General features: G+C 41.5%; 1 protein-coding gene and 1 pseudogene across 16 annotated transcripts in view; both read right to left on the bottom strand.

Moving 5' to 3' along the window:
* The window catches only part of KIAA1217 (KIAA1217 ortholog), a 547,348-nt gene that overhangs the window by 181,154 nt on the left and 345,294 nt on the right, over positions 1-20,900 (bottom strand). The window lies entirely within an intron of this gene.
* LOC140907943 (large ribosomal subunit protein eL34-like) overlaps positions 15,521-20,900 on the bottom strand; it is a 40,504-nt pseudogene continuing 35,124 nt past the window's right edge.

Genomic DNA, 20,900 nt, shown 5'->3' with positions numbered 1-20,900 from the left:
AAGTAAGGGACTGAAGTGGTCACCCGGTAAAGATTCAGGAATTCGGTGCAGCAAAATCAGGCCACAAGGGGACAGCAATTCTCTCTCACCCATTTTGATCAGACAGAGATTTAAAGACTGATCAGGCAACTATTTATTTATCATTATTAAGTCTGATTGTGATGGCAAGAAGATGAAAAATATATAACTTTAAAAAGGAAATGAGGGAATAAAATATTTATGTTTGTCACTGGAAATGGAGAAAAATCAAATAATTATTTATTTTACAATAAAATTGTTTAGTGCCTCTTAAAAATGCTGAATTACTTATTTAAAAGCTTGATACTCCACTGGACACATCAGGACACTTTAGTATATTTTCATGGAGGAGACAGTGACAAAGACCAGAACTTTGTATTAAATTATTTTTTTTTGTCATGACCATGATTTTTGTGACAAAAAGCTAATATTTGGGGCCAGATTCCAACCTACCCCCCTTCACACTGTACACTACCTTACCAGGGAAATTGTCCAAGAGAGGTCAACAAGACTATTTGTGGAGAAAGGGAGAACTCAACATCGGCACTAAACTTTTACCTGTTCTACTTTGCAGATTCATGGCAATTAAATTATGTTATTCTTCACCCAGCTGGATTTATTGTGGGTTTCTACAGCAGATGGGAGGCTCTTGCTACCCCGTGTTCTCTTGGTTTGCATCAAGTTCTGTGAAGTAAGATCACTTCAAGGCTTAATCTGAGCTGGAAGTGCCAAAGTGGAGCTAAACAACTATTTCTCTTTGTATCCTGCTCACTCTGTTTTTCTTTTCATTTGCACCATGAAAATAGGCCTCTATGTAAACAGAGCTGAAGGCAGTCTACAGCTTGGCTTTATTAGGAATTGGTCAGGAGCTAACAGGTCAGCAAGGATTTGTTTTGAAAACAGAGGTTTGAAGTTATCTGTGTTTTAACAGCTTTCTGCTGAGGAATAAAGTTATCTTTCTGTTGTTCATATGGCTTAATTACTTATAGAAAAAACCCTAGATCTCCCTCCATCCAAAAAAACCAACAACCCCCAACAACAAAAAAGGACTGTGAAATCTATGAATGGATAACTAAAGTAAATACCAGTCAATAAAGCACAAGAATCATTAACCAAAGCACATTTATGAAGATAAAACTTTAAGGAGGGAAAAGACATTTGTCCAGAGAACCAGCTTCTAATGTTCCAAGATCACTTGGTTTACAAAAGCAACAGACATACAGGGCAAAAACTGGCTCTCAGTTCCACGTGTCACCCTGTTGACTTCAGTGGGATTGAACAGGTGCAGCTAAGGGCAGAATTTGGCCCAGAGAGACAATATGAAATCATTTCTGCAGTGATGTGCAAAAGGAGTGATATAATAGTCTCCTACTAATCTTATTTCTGCAGCAGGTTATCCTGCATGAAAAGAGTGAGAATGACTTCACTCTTGAGTTCACAGCAAAAGGCCAAAATTGGCTGGTAAACTCAGACAGTTTGAACAGTAAAGCACACAAACATTTGTGTCTATGATGCATATTCTGTTGAAATGGTCTGTGGATGTACCTTGTTGTCAGTTTAGTGAGTTCTCCCCCACAGTATTGCACTGCAACTGCTGTAACAGAGCATTTACTCTCCAAACAACCCAACCCTTATAATTCTGCAAACAACAGAACTATTTTAAGCCAGAAATATCTATGTCTAAAAGCAACCAATTAATAAAATACAAAATACTGATTTTTGTCTTCCCTAGCAGCCCAGGATTCTACATAAAAGACAGTCAAAAACACAAAGTCTGGAGTTGACTCATCTGTTCTATGAACTGAATAGTGAAATCTCCAAAATATAATGCAACAGACTGCCTGCTAAGAAGAGGCTAAAGGGATAAAAAAAAAAACCCTATGAAATGCCTCTTTCTACTTTACCCAGTATTCATGAACCCCTGACTCTCTGCTTCATGTTTGAAACTCTGTTTAGGCCAAAGAGGATTGAGGACAGCACTGGCCCATAACCACAAAGGCATCCAATCTATTCGTGATTCCCAGTCATTTCACTGAAAATGTCCACTTGAGAAAGCCATGTCAGCATTCTATTGGAACTTTTATTGCAGGGCCAAATCCCAGCTCCTGCTCCATCCTCACTGGCTGCTCCAGTCCAAAGGGGATGTTAAGATGGCTTAAAGAGCTAGCTGGGATTCCCATGCATAAAGCTGACACATCAGACTCTCTAGGTGTTATTTGCTCCTGGTCCACACAGTGTAGAGGCGTTCTGAGGACAGTTGGAGACTCAAGTGTGTTGTGGCCCACGTAAGCTGGCAGAACAGTCTTTAGCAGACCATTCCAGCCAGCACAAGTTAGAATGTTCCCTGAGGCTGCTCTAACTTGCAACTGGGACCAAACTGGTCCCTGACTGCCAGCAGTAGGAATGCTGCTCGATATAGTGGGAAAGAACTATTGTAGAGTTTAACCAGAAGGAAGTAGGAAACAGCATCAACCTTGATTTCCCCCAGATATCCAAACTGCATCACACGAATTACCAATGAAAGACCCAATAATAATATTTTTTCTGACAGGGCTTTTGTTCAATCTCCAAAATGGAGTTTGAAATGGCAAAACAACAATATGTAATCAAAGGGAGTTATTTCAAACAGACAGAAGTTATTTATAGTTAAACATTTCCCAAACTACTCGGTGTGCAAAACACCTCACTGTATTATCTCAGTGAAAAGTGAACTTAAAAAAACCCCAAGACCGTTGCTCCTACAATTTGGCATCAGAGTAAAAAAGAAGTGTTGTGGCTGTCAGTGTAGCATTCTGAAAGAATGTTCTTCCTGCCCACACAAATAGTACTGAAGATTTATTTGCACATAGTTTATCATTATCCTCTCATAGAAAGAGAAGTTTGGGCCTTAAAAGGACCAAAGTAAGATTGATAGTTTGGACCTATGGATAGTCAAAGATTTGTTTCTTTCCTGTTTAAACATAGCAGTTGAATCTATAAAGCACTACTGAGACACAATAGACTATAGGTTAAAGCACTTTAAAACAGAGACAATATTAAATCTGCCAGTCTTACCCAGCGTTTATTCTATGCAGATGCAGGTCAGGGGTGCTATGGTTACAGAAGGTGCATGGAGAAGCAGGGAGTGAGAGTCCCCATCCTGCTCTTAAAAGTATTGTCAGTCTAGACTGGAATTAATTATTTCACAGCAGCTTTAAATGCTATCTGACTACCTATAATTTCCCCCTAAAACCATTTTTTTACACTTGCCTACTATATAATACATATTAAAAATATGACTTTGCTTTATGGAGGCAAGAGCTTAGGGATTTATGAAAAACAATCTGCAAGGTAGGGCTAAAAACAAACAAAGATCTCAGATCCAGGAAACTTAGCAAGAAGCACACAAACAGTTTGGAGGAACTGCATCAGGAAAAGTACTAGCAGCAGTGAGCAGCACTTATCTTCCCCCATCCGCGGTCCACCCTGCGGACAGTGGCAACACGACCATCATACAGCTTCATAGATGTGGTGTAATCTTTGAATCCTCTTTCTTTTTTCCTGGAGTATCCAGGCGCTGAGGACCAGCAGGACTCCTGAGCCTACTCAAAAGATCACTGAAGTCAGTGGGAGTCTTTTCATTGATTTCAGTGGCCTGTGGATCAGGTCTTAAGCGATACAAATCCTAAACTAAAGATCCCAAACTCTACATACCCATTTAAAAGATGCATTAATTTAGCATGAGGAGATCAACAAACAAAAGGGGACAAATTGGCTCAAAACCTATTGCCTTACATATTTATACAGGTTTATTTGGTCCTGCCTCAGCACAGAGGCTGAACTTGATGTAAACAAGTAAGGCAATATATTCCGGAGACCTCAAGCACCAAATGAATCTTCAGTGATGCCTCATTTATCTTCCACTGCAAAACATAATACCAAGTAGAAAGAACAGTTCCTTTTCTGCTGAAGTGAAGAATGAAGGAACACACAGTCATGTTACACATTTATGACTTCAGCAGCAACAAAAAGAGAAGATAGGCCTTTATTTCATGTTGCACAATGAAACTAAGATGCATGTTTATCCACTATAACTATGGTCCTTCTGAGTTAATGCTTAACTTTATAATGTACATTTACTTCATATAGAGATAAGCCAGAATTCAATCCCCTAATCCATTCATATACGTATAGGTTTTATTGGCTACTTCTTTAACCTTTTACTTGTGTTTCCCCAACAGGAATTGCTTTGTTAAACCTCAAAAAAATCATGATAAAACGCAGTAAGTCAAACAGGAATTCTAGCAACCAAAAAACCTTTCTGAATGAGGACTAGAGAAAAATGAATGTGTTAAATCATTTATTTGTACTGGATCAGTACCAACAGGCTCCAGTCAGGGATCAGGATCCCTGTTGTGCTAAACAGTGTCCACACAGTCTCTGCTCCAAAGAGCCTGCAGTCAAAGTAAATGACAAGCGAAAACAGATGGATACAAGAGACAGATGTGGGGAGCACAAGTGATCAGCAAGACCATTATGAGTGGTTTAACAAGCAGCAGTCACTGTGAACCAGCTGCACAGTCACTGCTGAATGCTGTGTAGGCATTGTGACAGATGTGAGTTTTAAGGAAGGATTAGAAAGAGGATAATGTAGTGTCTTTGCAGATTTTTATGAGGAGCTTCTGATAAAAGTGGGAGGAAGTTCAAAAGCTTTTGACGATGCAAATGTCCTACCCTGGGGCCATTCAGCATTTGTTACAGCCACCCTGTCAAATCAAACATAATATGGAGGAGTATGAGACATACCAGAGCAATGTCAGCGTGTATGATTTTGTTGTACAGTGGACTGAACACTACTAAATGTCACTTGAAAAGGTAATTATGGAACCCTTAAGTGGCTCCAGAGTGAAGGTTGTGCTGCTGCATGCAAAGGGACTGATTCAAAACCCACAGAAATCAATGGGAGTCTTTCCAGTGACTTCAGTGAGCTCTGATTCTTAAAGCAAGGGTTCACCTTTTCTCCCATACTAATTCATTAAGACTTTTTAAAAAGTGTTAATAAAACAGACTTGAGTTTTCTACCCAAAAAGTTGTGAGGTCAGAATTCAGGCTGTGCATCTGAATGCAATCATGAGGAACTGGATGTGTGTATTATGAATGCTTAGATTGTGGAATTCAAAGGGAGTTTTTGCTGGGGAGCTGAGCAGTCTGAGTCTGTTTGCGCAGGAGGATGACTGGGAGATAAGGCATGTGCACAGACCCTTGTACAGATATTAGTTTTTGCCTAAGGGGTGACTTCTTTGATTTTTAGTGATTGTGTTGTATGGACTCTAATTAATGAGTTTGTGTGAGTGGGTGCATTAGATGATAAGAGGAAAGCATTACTCGATACTATGATGCACTGAAGACGCATGCATGTCTACAATATCCAAAATTCATCCCTCTGCCTAGCAATTTCCTTTCTTTTATTTTTAACAAGGAATTAACCTTAACCTCAGTTTTCTCCCAGCAAGACTGTTTCTAGAGTGTCCCCTCTGCAAAATCTCCCGTCTCACCCCCTACCCTCTCTTCTCATATTAGAGATGCCTCATCTTTTATCCTCCTGAGCTGGGATCTAATGAAATCCACCCATTCTGGGTGGTGGATAAGTCAGCAGAACAGCAGTATCTCCATGCAGGGATCTGGAACCTGACATCCTGTCACACGCACTTTAAAAAGATCTCCCTGGGCACTGGGCAGGAAGGAAGGAAGATTGTTTATATGAGCAGCTGTTCAATGGTGTTCCAATAATCCATGAAGAATCGTTTATTGAAGCCATGTTTATAAAATGTAGGACTCCTTGCTCAAACGCTTCATTTTTGTTTTATGGGACAGTTTGACATGTTCAATGACTCCACTTAAACATTCATTTCAAAACTGTCATCAACTGCCAAGTGCTATACTAAATATACTAGGTTCACTACTGTAACAGGATTGAATTAGGAACTCTTAGAGCTGAACATGTGATGATGAACCACTGAACAGATAACATCCACCTAAATGATGAGCCATTCTAAGAAAATAAGTCAAATGGATTTTTCATCAACAAAGGCTAAGTATGCAATTCTCGGAAAGTATTGCCAAGCTTGAAATACTGCCAAAAAAAAAAAAAAGCAACAGCCTTCAAATAGATGGCTTTGTGGCTATGCTCGTGTGAGCACAATATTACTGCAAGGGCCCTTATATATCTAGCTGCTTTCAGTGAAAACTTGCTGGCCAATGCACAAAAGCCTGAGGACAAGCTTCTGTAGTCAGAGTTCATATGAAAATGGAGTAAAAATGAAGAAAACACCTTCAGTGAAGACTTGCTGCAATCTCTTCTATTTAGAATTCCCTCTGCAGTTTCAGTGAGATAAAATATATATATCCATGTAACATATATATGGTTATTTGCAATGATTTAGCCTATAACCATAAACTTTAGCTTACGGTCAATACACCTACCCTGAACAGGGAGATGCGCAAAATTTGGCAACTTTACATAAGGCTGCTGGGTGTTTGGAACTGGATGTGTATTGCATCAGTGGAGGTAAGGTGCCTAAATACCTTTAAAAATCTGACCCTTAGACTCAGTGCCTAAGTTCCTCCTATAAAATAGGGATAATTTCCAATCTCACAGGGATGTTGTGAGGATAAATACATTAAAGATTGAGAGGTGCTCAGGTACTACGGTAACTGGGGCTATATAAGTACCTGAGATACAGAGTCTATGATAGGCACTGAGTAAACACAGAGTAAAAGATGGTTCCTGATCCAAAGTGCTTTGTAGAGCTAATTGGATCCTTGTAGATGAAAGATAGAGAAGATTCAATAATTTTAAAATCTCCTTGTTATATGAACATCAAACACAATTTTATATATTTTAGAAACAAAGGTACAGTCTACTATGCTGATGAGAAAACTGGAAAGGTTGGACATTATCTAAGAAGAGACTGAATACACAGGGAAATAGAAGAAATGGTGTCATGGTCTGAGATTTACTTAATGCCTTAATATCTAGATCTGAATTTACTGCTGGGACTCATTGCTTTAATGGGTCTCAGCAACTGCCAAACTTGGAGTGGTTTAAAATCTGCATTTGAATTTCAAGGGTTGGGCCCATTTTGATTTAGAAAAGGGGAGATTAAAAAGGAACGTGATTAAGGTGTATATATTATGAGTGATAAAGAATGGAAGAGAATGGAATGGAAGTTACAAAACCGACAGAGTCAAAATTAAGAGAGGATGAACTGAAGTAAAGAAAGGGGCTGGTATTAAGGGAATACAAGCAAGATACCTTTATGCAGGTATCATTAATGTGGAAGGGGCTGTTATGAGCTGCAGCAGAAGGTGAATCTGTGAAGATATTTAAGAGAGAATTAGACAAGCAATTAGAGACAATAATGTTTACAGGGCATGAATGCCAGACTGAAAACTGGATGGACCAAAGTTTGGTTATATGGTCTCCTTTTGTCTGCAATTAGCGTTTCAGCTTTCCCAAAAATCTGATAAGAGTAAACTTGAAAGTCTCTCCTTCAAAGAGAAAAAAAAATTACCCAACTCTTCTCTTTAACATAGAGATGCTAATATAATTATAAAAGAGAATCTGATGATACTAATCATGTGGTGGTGACTCACCTCATTATTACCAAGTGTGTTGTTATTTCAAGACTTCTCATTTTCTTTGATTCTAACAAGAAATACATACTGTAGCTCTGAAACAGCTCAGTTCGTCTTGGCCAGCAGCAATTAACATTTACCACTGCTTGTTAGAATACCAAGGAGGCAGAACACCAATACAGTAATTGGCTAACAGGGGTGTGGCTACTCTTCCTGGAGCGCAGAAACTATTTCCGTAATACCTTCCAGGCAGAAGCAATTGATGTGGAGTACAGTATTCATTGTCTATGCTTTCTGTGTCTGAAATACAATGGGTATTGAAACACTGAGCAGGAAAGAGCACCTCAGGGACAGAATGTTCACGTTTAGAGAAGGCATCACATAACTATCTAATGACCCCCCCTGAACTGCAGCTTACCCTAATTTTCTTTTTATCAATGTATATCTGTGTAACCATGACTCTTCTGATTGTCCATTTTATTTAATTCAGAGTCTGAAAAGCAACCTCTGTTCTTTTATCCTAAGTCCAGGTACATTAAAAAAACAAGAACGTTGCTTACGAAGATAACCAATGCTAATTATCAACTCTCCTCACCTCTTCAACCTTTGGTCATATAGCCATCTAGCATAACTATACTACAGCCATTGCATCCAAGTGTCTAATAATGAATATTGCTCCCCCTTTAATACACTTGGGACTTGTCTACATTAACGCTAAAGTCGATGTAACTATCGTTGCTCATGGGTGTGAAAAAACCACTCCTCAGTGACCTAAATTACATCAACTTAAAGAGGTGTCTACATCGTGCTATGTCAGTGGGAGATGCTCTTCCGCTGACATAGCTTCCACCTCTCGTTGAGGTGGAGTAATTACATTGACGGGATTACGTCAATTATGTTGCACCGATGTAGCATAGTAGTGAAGACAAGCTCTTGGTTAATCCACTTAGCTTGCTCCTGTCGACACTTACACAGGCGCTTAACCTTTAAGCGGTAGTCCCACTGAGGCCGATAGTGCTACTCTTGCTTAAAGGTAAGTACATGTGCAAGTGCCTGCAGAATCAGAGCCTTAGATAGGACTAAGACAAAATGGGGAGTAAGGGAGAAGATGCACTGTAATGGAGCGTTGTGTAGAACAGGATATTCTGCTCTCAGATGACAACACTTGAGGCAAAGTCTGCCCTTTTCTTTTCAAAACTATATTGCAGTTTTATACAGGTTTTCATATTATTTTATGTCCCAAAGGACACTAAATGAACTCCCATTTGAAATACATAAAAATGGAATAGAAATGCCTTTTGAAAGGAATATATCTGCTAAATTAAATCATTAAATCTCTATACAGTAATCATAAATAATTATTCTTTAGCTTATGAACATTAATGTGTCTATTTCCCCTTAACCGGTATATATAACTCCAGTTAGCTAGCATTAATGAAATTCACATCTGTATTGAAAACAGTATGTCCCTTAAAGTACATTAAACATAGTAAATCAATTATTCCCATTCTTCTGGAACCACAAACAATGCAGACCTCGAAAATGAATGCTTATTAACGGAAGCAATTACTTTATGACATTTGTCAATGTTCCTCTTGTACAAGAGAAGGAGATGAAATCACATGAAACAATACCGAAGTAAAAAAAAATCAGAATAAACCAGAACACAGAAAGATACATGAATAGAGACTTGTGGCACATTCCAAACATAACAGAAGGGATAACAGGGGAAGGGGAGCAAAAGGAGAACAGTCACACCTAGAGTGACATCAGATTGGACATGACCTGCACTGTCCCAGGAGTTTGCCACAGCACCAACAGTTCTCTCTTAGCTGAGGAGGCCACACCCCCCTGACTGCCGGCGGCGGGGAAGGAGGTGTGTCGCTAGCTCCTGAGGGAGGACTGCCTGCATTCCAAGACATGGAGGCCAGCCAGTCGGAAACAGACCCCAACATACTGGCATGGGACGTTACCGAGAGGGGAGAGACCGGAGAATCCCAGAGACTTGGGTAGGAAATAACCCAGGAAGTTTTGTGAGGAAACAGTTACAGAACCAGACCAAGGCTTGGTGTGTTTTGATTGGAGCCCTGGTGAGTGGTGAGCCCTGGTAGCAGGCAACCCCACCACCGATTGGGACCTAGTGGAGAGGGCGGGCCCAGGTCCCCCTATCCTGGCCACCACCCACCCTGAGGTGGTGGCCCCACTCACCATTATTATGGACTCTGGCTGCTAGGCCACACTGCCCTGAGAGCAAGGGCTGTATCACTGACTCTGGCCATTGGGCTGCTCTACCCCGACAGCAAGGGCTGTAGTATTGACTCTGACCATTAGGCCACACTGCCCTGAGAGCAAGGGTCATAGTAAGGACTAAGGCCAAGAAGCTGTGCTGCCCTGAGATGCAGTGCAGCCCTTCCAACTTGACCATGGGGCTGTGCTGCACCTCTCCCCTGCCCCCACGGGGTGAGGGGGTGTATCAGCCCTGTGACAAGTCCCAAACATGGAATCCTGTACTCATTACTTGACAGGTAAGTAAATGGTACTAAGTACATTGAGGGAGAAAGTGCATCCCCACTGAAGTTAGTGGGAATTTTGCCATTACCCTTAATGGAGCTAGGATTACACTCTAAATGTTTAAACCATATTTTGTTATGTCTCTCTTTTCTGAGATCTCAGTATGGGATTTGTAATGACTATAGTTTGGTACACAGCATGTCACTGGACTTGTTGCCTCATGTTTAATTTTTGAAGTCTGAGTCAAATGTATCAAAATGCCTTGAGGACTAGTATTAAGCTCCCATGAACTGCAGCTAACAATATAATGCAGATGTGGAACTGCACTACTGTATACTGGCCTCTGCCTTTAGTTATGGATGCACAGTTCCCATTTACTTCAATGAGAACTACTTAGGTGTATCTGAGGATGGAATTGGACGGTTGGATTTTATGTCTGAACAAAGATGCTTTGCACTTTCAAACTAGGGATTTCAAAGTGTGTTATAAATATTCATATGTTTTGCCTCCCAAGATAGATGGAGAAACTAAGGCACAGAGGGCGAGATCCTAAGCTGGTGTAAGCCAGTGGAGCTCCATTGAAGGCTAGGGGACTAAGCAGACACCAACGCAGGATCTTGGCCAGAGTGATTAAGTGACTCGCCCATCATCACAGAGGAAGTACAAGTTAGAGCTGGGAACAGAACCCAGATTTCATGACTTCCAGTCTTGTGCCATCCTTCCTCCCTTAGCAACCATATTTATACAACGGTTAGCCTTGAAAGCTTTCCAATTTTTACTTTCTTAATTGGATAATAGTGCCCTTAGTATTCAGGGTATTCCTTATAATAAGTACGGTTAGTATTGTAAAAACTGAAAAAAATTACTTGCCTACAAGTTTTTAATGGTGACCAATGCGAACGATAAGATAAGGAGAATCAAATATCTCAGGCGTTATGGCAGAAGCCAATGGTACAGACGGCTCAGGCAATTCTACATTCAGAATTTTGAGTGTGTGATTTTCTTCATGGCCCTAACATTTTCCTCCTGGGGGTGGGGGGATTTTTGCACACATGGTTGTATTAATTTTTTTTAACTTCCTCAGAGCTTGCATTTGTCTGTGTGCACACAGAGAAACAGAGCTGAAATGGAGAATGGATTTGGAACAGTTTATTTATTCTGAAAAGCAGAATGACTGCATTCATTTGATCCTTGATGTAACAGGGTTAAGCTCTGTGTTGCAGCGTTTTTATTTCTGCATATATATATATATAACTATTTTATATTGCTTAAAGTAAAAATACCAAATGTCCAAACACAATAATAAAATTTGTTCATTTAAAGTTGATGGAGGACTCAATGCAAATGCCTCAAAATATTTTGTTAATGACCCTTCTTGTTTATTTTTATGTATACAAATTTGTAGCACAAAGTATTTCCTCAGGCAACTAAGTGCTCCTGAAAATACTTTGCATATGTAAAATATGACTGGGCCCACTCGACACCAGATCTGGTTTGCTAATACATTGGTAGAAATTTTTGACATTTTTAAAGGGGTCTATAATTTCCGAATGAGACTTATCTATGCCATGTTCCTGGAGATCTGTAAACATCTGTGCTCCTCACACCACGCATTGTGATTGTTCTGTTCTTATGAGGCATTCAGAGGCAGAGGACTGAAAGATGGAAATTCTACTATTGAAGAACCGCTGCAGAGCAGCAGCGTGACTCACACTGGTGTCAGAAGTATATATGTGTCTGCAGTCACAGAGAAGCCAGATACCTTGGCTCTCTCATTGTAGGCTCCTACAGCATAGTAATGCAAATTTTATCTCATTTGCAGATCTGGTTTTGGACAACCATAGAATGCAGAAGGAAGCCTAAATAAAACTATGATAATTATAATGCCTCCAGCCACACACCTCCAGGGATCCAGTCAGATTCTATAAACTAAGCAGGATTGCACCCGATTAGAATTTAGCAGACGTTAACCACTCTTGAGTTTCTTTGGGAAGTGGTACTGGCTATCACACTATGTGGAACCCTTCCTCTCTGCTAGTAGGGAACAAATGCCCCTGACATTTGGATGCCCTATTCTCCCTGAGGTGCTCTCTTCAAATGAGACATAAACCAGAGTTAGAAAACGCTACCAGACATCAACTAGCAAGGACACTAAATCCATTGGCCAGAGCAGGGGTGGGCAAACTCTTTGGCCTGAGGGCCATATTGGGGTTGCAAAACTGTATGGAGGGCTGTGCCTCCCAAAACAGCCTGACCCCACCTCCTATCTGACCGCTCCCACTTCCCAGCCCCTGACTGTCCCCCTCAGAATCCCCCCCACCCATCCAACCCCTCTGCTCCCTGTCCCCTGACTTCCCCCCTCCTGGGGCCCCCCACCTCTAACTGCCCCCTGGGACACTACCCCCTATCCAACCCCCTTGCTCCCTGTCCCCTGACTGCCCCCTTCCAGGGCCCCCCACCCTTATCCAACCCCCCATCCCCTGACTGCCCCAACCTCTATCCACAACCTCTGCCCCCCGAACAGGCCCCCCGGGACTCCCAAGCCTATCCAACCCCCCCCATTCCCTGTCCCCTGACCGCCCCCCCAGAACCTCCGCCCCATCCAACCACCCCCTGACAGGCTCCCCAGGACTCCCACACCTATCCAACTGCTCCCTGTCCCCTGACTGCCCCCCAGGACTCCCCGATCCCCTTACCATGCCGCTCAGAGCAGCATGTCGGGCAGCCACACCGCCTGGCCAGAGCCAGATGCACTGCCCTGCAGGAGTGTGCGGCCCCGCCGTCCAGAGCGCTGCCCATGCCACAGCATGGCTGCGGGGAAGGGGGGACAACAGGGGAGGGGCCAGGGGTAGCCTCTCCGGCAGGGAGCTCAAGGGCCGGGCAGGACAGTCCCGTGGGTCGGATGTGGCCCGCGGGCCTTAGTTTGCCCACCTCTGGGCCAGAGGTAGATAGAAAAGACAAGGAGAGAGGGCATTCTTCTCCCCATCAGTGAGATCTGGGTCAGTGCCCTGATTGGAAGTCTACCTCACCCACCAAGCTGCTGGGAAGAAGGAGAATGTGGTAATTTTTCCTGGAAACTTCATTAGTTTCAGCCTCTGACTCACGGGTGCCGGATACGCATGAAATGCTCTGAGGAGCTTTTTCTCTTCTTCCTATTACAGTACTTGTAACAGTCAGGAGACTTGGAGAGGACAGGTCTCCCATACTTTATCTTTCCCCCATGAAAAACTTCAGTGCTTGCTTCTGTTGCTGTTTAGAACTTTCCTAAGTAACAAAAGGGCGAAACTGACATGATTCCTACCTGTTTCACTGCTGCTTGAAGAATTTTGGAGTGCAACAGTGAAACTAACCAAGTTTGCTAATTTCACACTTTTGGAACTTGGGAAGCTATGAAGAGCAGTCCTGGCAGTGGAGCTGTGTGTCTGTTTACTCAGGAAGATATCACTGTGTCAGCTTACATTTGAAAAGTTATCTTTGTAACCATAAGTGAAAAGAAAAGGAGTACTTGTGGCACCTTAGAGACTAACCAATTTATTTGAGCATGAGCTTTCGTGAGCTGTAGCTGTAGCTCACGAAAGCTTATGCTCAAATAAATTGGTTAGTCTCTAAGGTGCCACAAGTACTCCTTTTCTTTTTCCGAATACAGACTAACACGGCTGTTACTCTGAAACCTGTCATTTTTAAAGTGACAAATTCTGCAGAAAGTCATGCCACACTTGCCAAAGAGAGTTTCCTACTCATCACTTCGGGATTTTGCAAGCCCTGTGTAAAACCAGGTAACAACCATTTGTGGCTACTAATGAGCCTATGGCACTTTTCACAAGCTGGTGTCTTGACCAAATTGAAACACAAATAATTATATTCTAAATCCCCCCTACAGTTTCATTTGGATAAGGTATTCTTTACCTCCTCCCCTAAATGTTGTAAAGTGTTGCTGTGAAATTTTGAACAGCTACAATGTTCCAACTCAGTGAATGCTTTTCTCTGGTGGATGAAGTGATTTCTGTGCATCTTTGCCCCATGGGATCTTTCAAGAAGGAAGGAACTATAGGCATGATTCAAAACCCACTCTAGTCCAGAGAGGTCTTTCCATGAGCTTAACAAGCCTTGGAGCAGTTTAAGATATAATACGTCAGAGTAGGTTAAATTTTGGTATGGCAGTGGTAACTTCCATATAAAATGTGTCCAGGGCTATATATCATTTTGATTAAATATTGACATAAAAACTAAGGCTGTTGATTAATTGCAATTAACTCAAATATTAATCGTGATTAAAAAATTAATCACACTTTTAATTGCACTGTTATACAATAGAATACCAATTGAAATTTATTAAATATTTTTGGATGTTTTTCTACATTTTCAAATAGATTGATTTCAATTACAACACAGATACAAAGTGTACAGTGATTAATTTATATTATTATTACAAATATTCGCACTGTAAAAACAAATAATATTTTTCAATTCACCTCATACAAGTACTTTATCGTGAAAGTGCAACTTACATAAGAAGATATTTTTTCTTACATAACTGCACTCAAAAACAAAACAGTGTAAAACTTTAGAGCCTACAAATCCACTCAGTCCTACTACTTGTTCAGCCAATCGCTAAGACAAACAAGTTTGTTTACGTTTACGGGACATAATGCTGCTCGCTTCTTATTGACAATGTCACTGGAAAGTGAGAACAGGCATTTGCATGGCATTTTGTAGCCGGCTTTGCAAGGTATTTATGCACTAGATATGCTAAGCATTTGTATGCTCCTTCGTACTTTAGCCAGAGGACATGCTTCCATGCTGATGATGCTCATTTAAAAAAAAATGCTTTAATTAAATTTGTGACTGTGCTCCTTGAGGGAGAACTGTATGTCTCCTGCTCTGTTTTACCTGCATTCTGCCATATAGTTCATATACCAATCTCAGATGATGACCCAGCACATGTACATTTTAAGCAGATTTGATAAAACAAAAGGAAGGTACCAATGTAAGATTTCTAAAGATAGCTACAGCACTCAACCCAAGGTTTAAGAATCTGAAGTGCCTTCGAAAATCTGAGAGGGATGAGGTATGGCGCATGCTTTCAGGTGTCTTAAAAGAGCAACACTCTGATGTGGAAACTACACCAAAAAAGAAAAACAACCTTCTGCTGGTAGCATCTGACTCCGATGATGAAAATGAACGTGTCAGTCCACACTGCTCTGGATCATTATCAAGCAGAACCCGTCATCAGCATGGATGTGTAATCCATGTGCCTAGTAGGGAGATATCTCTTTAAGAGACTCATTGGGGGGAGGTAGGAGAGAGTTGTGTCTGGGATCATTGTGGGGGTTTTTTGGTTTTTTTTTAAGTTGAATTTTAATTTATTAGGCAGACAATACAAAGAGATTCACTTAGATTTCTGACTCTGTGTTTGTGACTTCAACACTTTCACAACAATCTTCTGCTCCTCAATAAGGAAAGCTCATTTGATTCTGTCACGGACACATTTAGCACACATGGAACTGCCATAGGCTCTGCTAACATGCTTCTTTGTTTTTGACAACCCCATAAGGACTTTAGGGCTCACAGCACGAACATCGCGAAGTCTTCCTGGACACACACCACATGCAGACTTTGGTGCCTTGCGAACTTTCTTAGTGTAAAGGTAAACAATCCTGGTACCTGGTGTCTGGAACAGCCTGGTCTTGTTAGAGGCTGTGTTGTAGGACAACCTACGACAGTGTGTCAGACGCTGAACCAGTTTTTATAGTGCTAGGCAGATTTAGCACTCCCCATCCAGAAACTTCTCAAATTGGGTGTGGTAGTTTTGGGTCTGTTCCAATAGGTTCCCTGTTGCAGGAGTCAGACTCCATGAGGGCAAGCAGTCAGGGCAGCTGCTTTACAATGGGCCATGTACCCTTCGTGAGTTGAGAGAAGCTGAGCCCAGGAGCAGAGCAAGCTGTTATCCCTAACTCTGAAGCATTTTGCAGCAGGTTAGTGATATTGTTAACTCTCTAACAGGGAAGCATGGGCAATGTTAATTATAGCAAGGAGAAATGGGGAGGGAAAAATAACTTCTGTTTTAATTGTATGCTTTGAATGTTGTTTTGATTTTAGCTGAACTGTGATAGTTAAATTGTCTCAACTAATACGATTCACCAACTTTTCTTTAAATATAGTAATGGGGAAAGAGTCATTTATATTTTGTTGTTCTCAGGTTTGTGTTTTCTTTAAATCTATACACTTGTGAATTAACTGAGTGATTGGTTAATTAGTTAGCTGACGACTTGCTAGCAGTGATTTCAGAAGAGGAAGAGTCTGCATGGATTTCAACTGAAGATTCCTACAAGCAAGTGGAGGAAAGATGTTTTAGACCAGGGGTCTCAAAGTCCCAGCCCATGGGCCATCTGCAGCCCGAGAACCTCCCCACTGTGGCCCACAGAAACTTTTTTAAAAGTTCTTTCATCCAGCCCTCATGGCTGCCAGCTGAGGGCAAGGGGCGGGAGGGAAGCAGGCAGGAGAGATTCACATGCCCCACCAACATTGCTCCATCCTGCTGCTCCTGGGACCCTTCCAGGGGTTGCACTCAGCAACGTGTCATTCACCTTGGTCAGCTCCGCTCCCTGCAAGCGGTTCCCTATCCCTGCTGTTGCTGTTGGAGCCACAGAGGAGAGACCCAGGCAGCCATGCTGCTGGCCGTCTGCTACAGGCGCTGACCCCCGCAGCTCTCATTGGCTGGGGGGGAGGGATAGAGATACCATAACTAGTTGCCGGGCAGAGTCAGCCATGGAGGCAGCATCATTAGTTGCCAGGCAGAGTCAGCCATGGAGGCAGCATCAGTTGTCACTGGGCAGAGTCAGCCGGGGCAGCAAGAGGCCAAGGACGTGAGGGAAAAGGGTGGGAAACGGGCTGGGAGGTGGTGTGAACACCATCTTCAGTGACATTATTGGCCCGCTAGGAGGATTTGAGGACTGGCACTGGCCCTAAGGTAAATTGAGTTTGAGACCCCAGATTAGCAGATTATATAGATTTGGTGATCAAAGACTAACTGAGACTTAGGTGAACTAAACCTAAGGTTTTGGGAACTCAGTTTTTCTCACTGTGCTTCTGTGGGGACTGAACTACTCAGATTTTAATTTGTTTTCTTTATGTTTATGTATAACTGTGACGATAATGTCCGTGGACTATAACATAGCCATGTTATGCTGTAAAAATTAGATTTGTTACTTTATCATAAGATTTTATAAAGTTATTTAATTAAATTCATTTCTTTAGTTCCTTTTGGGACCTGAATGTGGGGCAATCCTTGCTGAAAATCCTTAGAGACTGAACTGTGGATCTCAGCTACTTTTCTATGGAAGTTGGGGAGGGTTTGAAACTGGAGAAGGGCAATGAAGTGAACTCTTGCCCACCCAAAGGTTACAGACGCATGTCCTCTGGAAGAGTGCTTGAAGCATGAAGGGACATATGACTCTTCAGCACATCTGACACATAAATATCTTGCAACGCTGACGACAACAGTGCCATGCAAACACCTTTTGTCACTTTCATGTGATGTAAACAAGAAGCAGCAGCATTATCTCCTGAAAATGTAAACAAACTTGTTTCTTTTAGTGATTGGCTGAACAAGAAGTAGGACTGAGTGGATTTGAAGGTTCTAAAGTTTTACATTGTTTTATTTTTGAGTGCAGTTTTTTTTAATGGTACATAATTCTACATTTGAAAGTTCAACTTTCATAATAAAGCAATTGCACTACAGTGCTTGTATTATGTGAATTGAAAAATACTATTCCTTTTGTTTTTTATTGTGCAAATACTGGTAATAAAAATAATAATATAAAGTGAGCACTGTACACTTTGTATTTGGTATGGTAATTGAAATCAATATATTTGAAAATGTAGAAAACATCCCAAAATATTTAAATAAATGGTATTCTATTATTCGTTAGTGCAATTAATCACGATTAATTTTCTTAATCACTTGACATCCCTAATAAAAACACATTGACCTGTTTTTAAAAATTCTGGTGTAATTTTGTACATCTACATGCTAAATAAATAGCTATTTGATCATATAAACTGTAGCATAAAAGAAGTTACACATGTTCATTAGCACTAACCAACAGTTCTAACATGACCTACTAATCAGCTATTTAGATAACGGCAAAATAGCTTCATAAGTCTCATTAAACATATAGAAAGTTTCCTTATTTAAAAATTAATTTAAATGAAAGGCTAAGTTGCAGTGTAAGCATGAAGGAGCCTCATATTTTTGATAACTGGTTTTGGAAAAAAATACAAAAATGTCTCTAAAAAGAGTACTTGTGGCACCTTAGAGACTAACAAATTTATTTGAGCATAAGCTTTTGTGAGCTACAGCTCACTTCAACGGATGCATTCAGTGGAAAATACAGTGGGGAGATTTATATACATAGAGAACATGAAACAATGGGTGTTACCATACACACTGTAACAAGAGTGATCACTTAAGGTGAGCTATTACCAGCAGGAGAACAGGGGCAGGGGGGAAAACCTTTCGTAGTGATAACCAAGGTGGGCCATTTCCAGCAGTTGACAAGAACATCTGAGGAACAGTGGGGGGTGGAGGGGGAATAAACATGGGGAAATAGTTTTACTTTGTGCAATGACCCATCCACTCCCAGCTATCTTCAAGACACCACTGACTTCCTGAGGAAACTACAATCCATCGGTGAAAATCCTGAAAACACCATCCTGGCCACTATGGATGTAGAAGCCCTCTACACCAACATTCCACACAAAGATGGACTACAAGCTGTCAGGAACAGTATCCCCGATAATGTCACTGCAACCTGGTGGCTGAACTTTGTGATTTTGTCCTCACCCATAACTATTTCACATTTGGGGACAATGTATACCTTCAAATCAGCGGCACTGCTATGGGTACCCGCATGGCCCCACAGTATGCCAACATTTTTATGGCTGACTTAGAACAACGCTTCCTCAGCTCTCGTCCCCTAATGCCCCTACTCTACTTGCACTACATTGATGACATCTTCATTATCTGGACCCATGGAAAAGAAGCCCTTGAGGAATTCCACCATGATTTCAACAATTTCCATCCCACCATCAACCTCAGCCTGGACCAGTCCACACAAGAGATCCACTTCCTGGACACTATGGTGCTAATAAGCGATGGTCACATAAACACCACCCTATACCGGAAACCTACTGACTGCTATTCCTACCTACATGCCTCCAGCTTTCATCCAGACCACACCACACGATCCATTGTCTACAGCCAAGCTCTGCGATACAACCGCATTTGCTCCAACCCCTCAGACACAGACAAACACCTTCAAGATCTCTATCAAGCTTTCTTACAATATCCATCTGCTGAAGTGAAGAAATAGATTGACAGAACCAGAAGAGTACCCAGAAGTCACCTACTACAGGACAGGCCCAACAAAGAAAATAACAGAACGCCACTAGCTGTCACCTTCAGCCCCCAACTAAAACCCCTCCAACGCATTATTAAGGATCTACAACCTATCCTGAAGGATGACCCAACACTCTCACAAATCTTGGGAGACAGGCCAGTCCTTGCCTACAGACAGCCCCCTAACCTGAAGCAAATACTCACCAGCAACCACATACCACACAACAGAACCACTAACCCAGGAACCTATCCTTGCAACAAAGCCCGTTGTCAACTGTGTGCACGTATCTATTCAGGAGACACCATCATAGGGCCTAATCACTTCAGCCACACTATCAGAGGCTCGTTCACCTGCACATCTATCAGTGTGATATATGCCATCATGTGCCAGCAATGCCCCTCTGCCATGCACATTAGTCAAACTGGACAGTCTCTACGTAAAAGAATAAATGGACACAAATCAGACATCAAGCATTATAACATTCAAAAACCAGTCAGAGAACACTTCAATCTCTTTGGTCACTCGATTACAGACCTAAAAGTTGCAATTCTTCAACAAAAAAACTTCAAAAACAGACTCCAACAAGATACTGCTGAATTGGAATTAATTTGCAAACTGGATACAATTAACTTAGGCTTGAATAAAGACTGGGAGTGGATGGGTCATTACACAAAATAAAACTATTTCCCCATGTTTATTCTCCCTCTTCACCCCCCACTGTTCCTCAGACGTTCTTGTCAACTGCTGGAAATGTCCTACCTTGATTACCACTACAAAAGGTTCTCCTCCCCCCACCCCCGCTCTCCTGCTGGTAATAGCTCATCTTAAGTGATCACTCTCCTTACAATGTGTATGATAAACACCCATTTTTTCCATGGTCTGTGTGTATATAAATCTCCCCACTGTATTTTCCACTGAATGCATCCGATGAAGTGAGCTGTAGCTCACGAAAGCTTATGCTCAAATAAATTTGTTAGTCTCAAGGTGCCACAATTACTCCTTTTCTTTTTGAGAAAACAGACTAACATAGCTGCTACTCTGAAATCTAAAAAGAGTATGTCTTTAAATGCACATAAAGCAGTTTGATTATTTTCTGTACTTAGAGCAATTATTTGCTGGGTCTAAGCCTTTTTGCAGATGAGCAAGATCTCTTTCGACTCACACAATCCACACTACACCAGGAAAGCAGAATATCTGGACTATTAAAATACAAGAGCATGAACTTGGTTTTTATACATTATGGTAGAATTAATGTAAATATAATCCTTTTGTTTCAGATTTAAAGTAGTATTACAGGGCCTACTGCCTGGCCCCTGAACTAGCACTCTGCTGTACCAGGTGCTGCATCCCAGT

The sequence above is a fragment of the Lepidochelys kempii genome, chromosome 2, assembly GCF_965140265.1.
Source record: "Lepidochelys kempii isolate rLepKem1 chromosome 2, rLepKem1.hap2, whole genome shotgun sequence".
NCBI lineage: Eukaryota > Metazoa > Chordata > Testudines > Cheloniidae > Lepidochelys > Lepidochelys kempii.
Note: the sequence above shows the minus strand (reverse complement) of the source record. Positions and strands in the feature narration are given on the sequence as shown.